The following is a 10,000-nucleotide window of genomic DNA, read 5'->3' as shown; positions in this document are numbered from 1 at the left end:
CCGAGCAAAGTCTCGGGCGTCCCATGCCGTCCCGAGCTGTGGCAAGGGCGTCCCAGTGTCACGGCCTTTTTGTCACGTTAGGTCGACCCGGCATATTATGCTCAAAGACACGGGTCGATAGTGCGGAATATCAAATCCTAACGTACCGTGCGGCGCTATGTATTCCCTCCTAACACATAGCCAGCCTTCCCGAACATATTCGGAGCATCTCGACTATCAAGTCATCTTGGTTCCCAACCAATAATGCGGCATGACACCAACGTGTCCCAAACTACGAGCATAGCTCGAGCCGTCCCGTATAACGCTTCCTCGAGTCATAGACTCTCGCCCACTATAAAGGATACCAACATATGTGCGGAGCACACCAAGCCGCATATGCGGATCTTGCCGTCTAGTCTCAAGCATCCGGCACCTTATCATCTCGGCTTACCATCCGGACATTGGGCATAGGAGCATCCATCTCTAATAAGCTACCTCATGCCCAACATAGCACATCAAGGCTTGGCCCCTTGAATAGCTCAATCCTCCTTATGGAATATGCTAGCACGACGCACGCCTCGCCCTGGCATGAGAACATGCAACACCTTTTCCAAAGGAACCCGCAGTAACCTATCTCCAGGTACTGTCCCGAGCCATTTCCTATGACAAGGGAACCCGTGCAATATGCTTCTCTCGCATACGCTAGGCCGGCCTCATGGGTTGCGCCACGAGGATGCTCACTTTCGTGCATACCATGCTAAGGATGGGCGAGCTCCCATCCACGAGGTCTTGGCATATGCTGGATGCATATGAGGAAGGGAGACCACCCCCTCCTAAGGTGCAAACTTCTTGTTTTGCCTATTTCCACAAGGAAACATCAATCCTTTTAACCAGGCATACTCTCGTCCAAATGACCCTTCGTATCCTTGACAAAGTCTTGAATGCCACGGGCGTCCCGTGCATGGCCTAAGGAAGCTTGCTTGGCACTCTTGCCCTATCTCGACCTCGTATTCGGCCCTACGGCCTATATGCTCGTACGTGCTCCTAGCACTCGTCACGTCATATGCATGCTCAACAATATGCACGTGACATACTCCCCCACTTGTAATGTCGACGTCCTCGTCGACTAAGTTTGGAGTACTTCAATCTTCTGCCTCCACTCCGATGCTACCACTGCACCTTCATGTCTTCGGCATACCGCACCTCCGTGCGAACTCACTACGCAGTCTCGTCGCGCAGGTTCCCCCTCCGGGTTAACTCAATCTTCTGCAATGCATCCTCCGATGCGTTAGGATAATGGTCTTCTCTACCATTCATCCATGCTCAATGTCGCTTCTCTCATGCAGCCTCCGCCGCTCCTCGAACTCAGGTACCTCACCTCCTCGGCTTCACCACGAGTTAGCATCTCGACGCCACTGCGTCTTGCCATGTGCCTGCAATGTTGCCATCGCAAAGCAACTCGTCTTCAATGTCACTCACCTCTGGATCAGACCCAACGTACCCATGTACTCCACGTTCTGACTCCTTGGTTTGCTTGTTCATTGAGACCCTCATTACGCCCTCCGGCTTCTCACACCAAGTGCACTCTAGTACCTAAGTATCCACTACTTGTACCCTTGAGTGTATACCACTTGAACTCTTCGCAATGTCGCCCCTCTCTCGACGACCCTTGCCTCGATTGTGCCTCTGCACCTGCACCTCTGTGCAACTCAAACAAGCCTCTGCTTGTGCGCCTCCGCGCTTGCGCCTCATGCGCTCGGCATCCTCCATGCCATCCCTTCCTCGGGAAATTGTCGTGTTGCCTTCGATGTCCACTAAACGAGCACGGTAGCTTCTCTCCGCGAGAACTACATGGTACCAAACCATCCACCACTGGCATACTCTTGGGAACGTCCTCTTTGACTACATCCAGACACACACTTGCCATTTAATCTTTGGCGATGCTCCTTAACCCGAGCATCTTGGTAGGCTCGTGTCCCTCTTGAACACATCCGAACGTACCACCGCATAAGTTCCAACACATCTTATGCAGCACCATACGGCTTACAACTCGACTTCAAACTCGACGTTGTCATATGTATCTGACGATATGAACTTAGTCCCAACTATCTTCAGACTTGAACGATGCTTAATGTCACCACGACACACCATTCTGAAATCCCATAACGTGAGCTGATCTCTTCTCAGTCACCACGTACTCATTGTACACTGTAGGCTTGAACTTGGTTCCAACTTACCTCCAATGCATAACTCAAACATGGGCCGATCCACTTCAGATACAACGACCCTCATATTACTTGACGGCTTGAACTCGGTTCCAACTACCATCAGTACTTCGCTTGGTCTCGTGAATCTGTCATCTAGACTTCACACCAATATGTCCATAAGCTTCAATGTTGGTTTCGGCTTATAGCACTCATGCGACACACCACACACAAACGTACTAGCATATCCATGTCTCATCTCAAGTGAGTCCGTTCTCTTTGGAACTCAAATGCGCTTAGCATACACCGTGCCGAACTCTATCGTGCACCATACCACATAAGCACAACTTGATCTAGCACCAACTTGCCCAACGATGTACTCTGTCCATCTATCTTACTCATTGACCACTGTCTTCTGTAAGTAGCTTGAACTCACAACATCACAAGTCACTCGATGCTACCTTCGGCTTAAGCATAAGAGAGTATCCTTCAACACCTTGTTGCCATACCCTGCTCTAACGCTCAAGTATAACTCGGATCAACATAGCTCCACTCTCGGATGCCAATCCAACAAGCTTACTCAGACTAGCTTACCACAAGCTCTCAGCCCGACTCTACTTGCCATCTTGGTACACTTCTTACCAAGCATGTTGTCCACACAAAGGACTCTAACATATGATGTACCCAATGCGCACCAAATCGTACTGAGCATTACTGCACTAAGCTCGCACACGACTCACCGTGCCATTCTTGGTTCATCCCATCTCTGCACTTGTCCTTACCTCTAAAGGACTCGAGTATATATGGTACCTCCTTGCCAACCAAGTCACACTGAACTCTTACAGCTTGCACATGACTCCTTGTGCCAATACGGTTCCATCTCATATCTAGCATATGTCCTACATCTCAAAGGAACATAGACCCAAGTATAGCTACCACCGTAGCATCCGTGCACCCGGCCTATTCCTTCCGTCGGAACTCTCGTCGCCTTATGCACCATGCATCCCTTAACAAAGGTCCCATCCTGTATCACAGCTTCAGAGACCCTATCATCTTGAATGCATCTCACTCTGAAAGCCTTCTCTTGGAATCATGCTCTCAACGCAGCTCTTCATACACACTCCAGTATACCACATACCATAGTGGGAGAATCACTAAGCCCTTCGTCAACTCTTCGAGCATAGATACCATCTCTTAAACCTGCCGTCCAGGCTCTGGAAGTATGCTTCCAAACATACCACATGTTCTTAGGCATATCTTCGTGCTTGTCACCTCAAGCTCCCAAAACACATCCATTTGCCACTATAACTAGGCTCTTGGAACATATCTCGTAAGCTATCGAGCTCTCAGTCCATCTATCACACGGACCAGAGCAACATACTCTTTTGCCTATCCACTAGGCTATACCAATTGCTAAATAGGCATGTTATCCTGATAACCATTTCTCATATCGGATCAGGGCACGATACTCTATCCTGTCGCCCAGGCTCTGATCACAATTCTCATATGGGATCAGAGCACCATAGTCCGTAGCCTGCTATCCAGGCTCTGATACCAATTGTCAAATAGGTATCAGAGGGTAATATATCTCTTTAGCCTCTCATCTAGGCTCTGATACCAATTGTCACGGCCTTTTTGTCACGTTAGGTCGACCCGGCATATTATGCTCAAAGACACGGGTCGATAGTGCGGAATATCAAATCCTAACGTACCGTGCGGCGCTATGTATTCCCTCCTAACACATAGCCAGCCTTCCCGAACATATTCGGAGCATCTCGACTATCAAGTCATCTTGGTTCCCAACCAATAATGCGGCATGACACCAACGTGTCCCAAACTACGAGCATAGCTCGAGCCGTCCCGTATAACGCTTCCTCGAGTCATAGACTCTCGCCCACTATAAAGGATACCAACATATGTGCGGAGCACACCAAGCCGCATATGCGGATCTTGCCGTCTAGTCTCAAGCATCCGGCACCTTATCATCTCGGCTTACCATCCGGACATTGGGCATAGGAGCATCCATCTCTAATAAGCTACCTCATGCCCAACATAGCACATCAAGGCTTGGCCCCTTGAATAGCTCAATCCTCCTTATGGAATATGCTAGCACGACGCACGCCTCGCCCTGGCATGAGAACATGCAACACCTTTTCCAAAGGAACCCGCAGTAACCTATCTCCAGGTACTGTCCCGAGCCATTTCCTATGACAAGGGAACCCGTGCAATATGCTTCTCTCGCATACGCTAGGCCGGCCTCATGGGTTGCGCCACGAGGATGCTCACTTTCGTGCATACCATGCTAAGGATGGGCGAGCTCCCATCCACGAGGTCTTGGCATATGCTGGATGCATATGAGGAAGGGAGACCACCCCCTCCTAAGGTGCAAACTTCTTGTTTTGCCTATTTCCACAAGGAAACATCAATCCTTTTAACCAGGCATACTCTCGTCCAAATGACCCTTCGTATCCTTGACAAAGTCTTGAATGCCACGGGCGTCCCGTGCATGGCCTAAGGAAGCTTGCTTGGCACTCTTGCCCTATCTCGACCTCGTATTCGGCCCTACGGCCTATATGCTCGTACGTGCTCCTAGCACTCGTCACGTCATATGCATGCTCAACAATATGCACGTGACACCAGGCCGTCCCGAGCTGTGCCGAGGCCGTCCCGAGCCTAGTCTCGGGCGTCCCAGGCCGTCCCGAGCTATGGCGAGGGCGTCCCAGGCCGTCCCGAGCCAAGTCTCGGGCGTACCTGGCCGTCCCGAGCTGTTGCGAGGGCGTCCCATGCCGTCCCGGGATGTCCCATGCGCGTCCCGTGCCGGCCCGAGCAACAGCTCGGGCGTCCCGTGCCTCGGCCCTTCCAAGTGGTGCTTCGTCGGACATCTCGATATCCACTCGAGCATTTTCGACCATTCTCCATATGTGGGTGTGTGGGTATTTATCAGGAATATTGGAGAAAGAATCGGGAAAAAAATATTTTTTTTCTATTTTTTTTGAATTTTTAATTGTTTATTCACTTAAAAATTCATAAAAAAATAAATATTTATCGGAATCGCTATTATTATATATCAAAAGAATCCTTGTGAAAAGACCTTTCCAACGAATGCAAGTTTGTTGGATTTGGACGAGTAACGAAGGAGCAAAGGCCGAGTATGCTTGGTTAAAAATTTGATGTTTCCTTGTGAAAATAGGGAAAACAATAACTTTGCACTATATAGGGGAGGGGTGAGCTCCCTCCCCAGGCCGTGCACAGCCCTTGGGCTGGCAGGTGCCTTGGCCCTTGGGATGCAACATAAGGCATCCCAAGGGCAAAGCTCGGCACGGGGGTGGATGGGAAGCTTCCAAGAGTTGCCCAACTCATCCCCGACGTGGAAAATCGAAGAGGCGGCTGGGGGGGCCCGGGGGGGCACCACGGGCAAAAAATCAAAAACTCCCCAGCCTATGCCGGACACTTGGGGAAGCATCCCCGAAGGTGTCCGAGCTGCTGGGGGGGCCCGGGGGGCACCACGGGCCAAAAATTGAAAAGTCCCCATCCTATGCCGGACACTTGGGAAGCATCCCCGAAGGTGTCCGAGCTGCTGGGGAAGCTCATTAGGCACAAGAGTCCCTAGCCGGCCCCAAAAGATGCGAAAGTGCTGCACCTCGGAAGCTTCCTTGGTGCAGCATGATGGCGAAGCGCACTGTCACAGCCCACTCATTTTGACCCATTTTGAGCACCCAAACAGCAGCTAAAGAAGGCCCGGACAGCAGCTAAGAAGGCCGGACAGAGAGCTCAACAGCAGCCCAAACAGCAGCCCAAACAGCAGCCCAAACAGCACCTATACACTAGGCTGCTTTGTGCATAGTTGGATACCTCATTTTGTGCACTCTTTGGCCCAGCCCAAGGAGTTTTCTAGAGATTGGCAAGGAGATATTTCCTAGAGATACTTGGAGCCCAAGTAATCTAGAGATTTCCATCACCATTGGATGTGTTACATGTGGGTAAATCCTAGCCATCCATTGTATATAGGAACTAGTATAAATAGGGGATCACCCCTCATTTGTAAGACATCCAAGTAAAGATTCAAGAAGTGTTAGAGAGAGATTGAGTGACTTGGGAGTTGTGCCCAAAAGCTTCCTTGTAATCTTTAAGTTTCATCAACAAAGATCATCTTCACTCAAGTTTGTGCTTACTTTGATAGCTTCCTTTTCTTGGAGTCATAGTGTTGGAACTTGCCTAATAAGTCAAGGTTACTTAGGCATTTTAGTGGAGAAGGCTTAGACTTGTGCTAAGACAAGTGCCGCGCGGTGATAAAGTATAGGCCGAAACTTTACTCCGTGACAGTTGGTATCAGAGCCACGTCGAAACTATGTCGAGTGAAATTGAGAATGTTCCACAGGAGGGACGTCCAAAAGCCAAGAGGGCTGCCCGAGAGAAGTCAAGGGACCGGGAAGCTTCCTTGGAGGCAAGGTTGGTTGCAGCTGAAGAGAAGCTAGACATGCTGCTGGAACGTATAGAGAAGCAAGAGGAGTTTGCTAATGATGTTACCGGCATCTTATCACGCCAGCAAGATGCTTTCGATGGAATGGAGAAGTCGGTAGAGGCGACATTAGATGTGATGAAAAGGGAGATGGCCAGCAAGCTTAGAGCGTCGGAGAAGATGCTTGCCGAGTTCGAGGACTTCAAGACTCGATACTTATTGATGGAAAAGGCAGTGGCCAATAGTGGGAGTAGCTCAGCTCAAGGAGGAGCTAGGGTCAAGGTGCCAGACCCTATGAGCTTTAGTGGAGCCAGGAGTGCCAAGGAAGTTGACAACTTCCTATGGAACATGGAGAGGTACTTCAAGGCCCTCCATCTTGAAGACGAGGATGCTATGGTGGATGCAGCGGCCATGTACCTCGTGGAAGATGCAATGTTGTGGTGGCGACGCAAAACCGTGGAAGTTGAGAGAGGGCTATGTCGGATCGATACATGGGAGGACTTCAAGAAAGAGTTCAAGGCGCAGTTCTTCCCGGAGAACGTGGAGTTCCGAGCGAGGGATAAGCTCATGACCCTCAAGCATACAGGTACCATCACAGATTATGTAAAACAATTTAACACCCTTATGCTTGATATTCCAGATATGCACGAGAAGGATAGGCTGTACCACTTCCTTCATGGCCTCAAGCCATGGGCAGCAACCGAGCTACGAAGAAGAGGTGTCGAAGATCTGCCCACAGCCTTGTGTACGGTAGAGAAGCTAGAAGACTACTCGTACAGTAGGACGGAACAGTTCAAACCAAAGAGTAGCCTGAGCAAAAGTGGGGGAGAGAGGCCACCAATGAAGGAGTCAAGGAAGGATGCACCCAAGGAAACCCAGAGAGGTCCCAAAGAATGGAAGGCACGGTGGAAGAGCGGAGGAGATCGCCCCAGAAAATGCTTCATCTGCACGGGAGATCACTATGCATACGAATGTCCGAACCGGACCAAAGTCAATGCCATGTTCACAAAGGAGGCGGAGCCGCATCTCGAAGAGGAAGAAGAGGATGAGCCACAGATGGGAGCACTCAGCTTGAATGCTCTAAAGGGGACAAAAGCTGCCAAGCCAAAGAAGAGAAGGTCCCTCATGTACGTGAGCATAGCATTGAACGGGAAGGAGGCTAAAGCCATGGTTGATTGCGGAGCCACAGACAATTTCATCAGGCCGGAGGAAGCCAAGAGGCTCGGACTTAAGTTTGAAGAAGACCGAAGTAAGATGAAGTCAGTGAATGCCCCACCTAAGACCGTACACGGCATAGCACGGAGCGTACCCCTGAAGATTGGCACATGGGGTGGTGTAGTGGACTTCATGGTAGCTGAGATGGACGACTTTAAAATCGTGTTGGGACTAGAGTTCATGGAAGCCGCCAGAGCTGCAGTCATTCCATATCTCAATGTGGTGAGCATCAACGATGAAAAGAGTCCGTGCATGGTCCAAGCTACTAGAAGTACCTCAAAGCAAGGTACTCTTTCTGCCATTCAACTTAGTAGGGGGCTTGCCAAAGGGGAAGAGACCTTCCTGGCTACCTTGAAGGAGGAAGATGAAGGGACTGATGCCTTAGTCCCACTCGAGGTTGATGTTGTCCTTGCAGAGTACAAGGACGTCATGCCCGCTGAGTTACCAAAGCAATTACCACCTAGGAGGGAGGTGGATCATGAGATTGAGCTGGAACCCGGGGCCAAACCACCTGCATTGGCACCATACAGAATGGCCCCACCTGAGTTGGCAGAGTTAAGGAAGCAACTCAAGGAGCTCTTAGATGCAGGGTTCATTCAGCCGTCAAAGTCACCTTATGGAGCACCGGTCCTGTTCCAGAAGAAGCATGATGGAAGCCTTCGTCTCTGCATAGACTATAGGGCTTTAAACAAGGTGACAGTAAAGAATAAATATCCCATCCCACGAGTGGAAGACCTGTTCGATCAACTGGGAGGCGCCAAGGTCTTTTCCAAACTTGACTTGAGATCGGGATACTATCAAGTCAGGATAGCCGAAGGAGATGAACCAAAGACTACGTGCGTCACCAGGTACGGAGCCTATGAATTTCTTGTGATGCCTTTTGGACTAACAAATGCTCCAGCTACATTTTGTACTTTGATGAACAAGGTATTCCACCCATATTTAGACAAGTTCGTAGTAGTATATCTCGATGACATTGTTATATATAGCCGGACTATGGAGGAGCACATCGACCACCTACGAACTGTCTTCCAAGCCTTAAGGGAAAACTCTCTCTTTGTCAAAAGGGAGAAGTGCTCATTTGCTTCTAGCAAGGTGTCCTTTCTTGGACATTGGATTGGGGATGGGCAGATTTGGATGGATGGCAAGAAGGTGCAGGCCATCAAAGATTGGGAGGAGCCAACTAAGGTAACTCAGCTTAGGTCCTTCTTGGGCCTTGTGAATTACTACAGGAGATTCATTGAAGGGTATTCAAAAAGGGCCGCCCCTTTGACGGATCTTCTAAAGAAGAACCATGCTTGGTCGTGGACAGACGAGTGCCAAGCCGCTTTTGATGATCTTAAGCATGCAATAATAAAGGAGCCTGTTCTTAAGTTGCCAAACCATTTGCTGCCATACGAGTTATATACTGATGCTTCTGACTTTGCCATAGGAGGTGTTCTTATGCAGGAAGGTCATCCCATTGCCTATGAAAGCCGGAAGCTCAATGACACGGAGAGGCGGTACACGGTGCAAGAGAAGGAAATGACAGCCGTAGTGCATTGTCTAAGGACTTGGAGGCACTATCTATTAGGGACTTCCTTCACCGTCTATACTGATAATGTGGCAACAAGCTACTTCCAAACTCAGAAGAAGCTAAGTCCCAAGCAAGCAAGGTGGCAGGATTTCTTGGCCGAATTCGACATGAAGATGGAGTACAAGCCCGGACGCACCAACAATGTAGCTGATGCACTAAGCCGGAAAGCCGAACTTGCATCCATGGAGTTCCACGCCACAGTTAGTAAGCCGGACTCTACCATCTTGGAGCAGATTAGAGAGGGTCTTCAACAAGATCCCCATGCTAAGGGACTTATCCAGGCATCCTTAGAGAGAAAGACCAAGAAATTCATGATGTATAATGGTCTTCTCTTCACCAGGAGGAACCAACTTTATGTGCCAAAGGTTGGTGATCTTAGGAGAGCTCTCATGAGAGAGTGCCATGATAGCAAGTGGGCTGGACACCCTGGCCAAAGGAGAACCATGGCCTTGCTCGAGCTTAAATATTATTGGCCCAGAATGAAGGATGACATAGATGCATATGTGAGAACCTGCCTTATATGTCAACAAGATAAGGTGGAACAGAAGAAGGCGGCGGGACTGTTAG

Source organism: Eschscholzia californica, unplaced genomic scaffold (genome assembly GCF_041429995.1).
Source record: "Eschscholzia californica isolate CP2 unplaced genomic scaffold, dmEscCali1.0.p SCAF_123, whole genome shotgun sequence".
Lineage (NCBI taxonomy): Eukaryota > Viridiplantae > Streptophyta > Magnoliopsida > Ranunculales > Papaveraceae > Eschscholzia > Eschscholzia californica.
Note: the sequence above shows the minus strand (reverse complement) of the source record.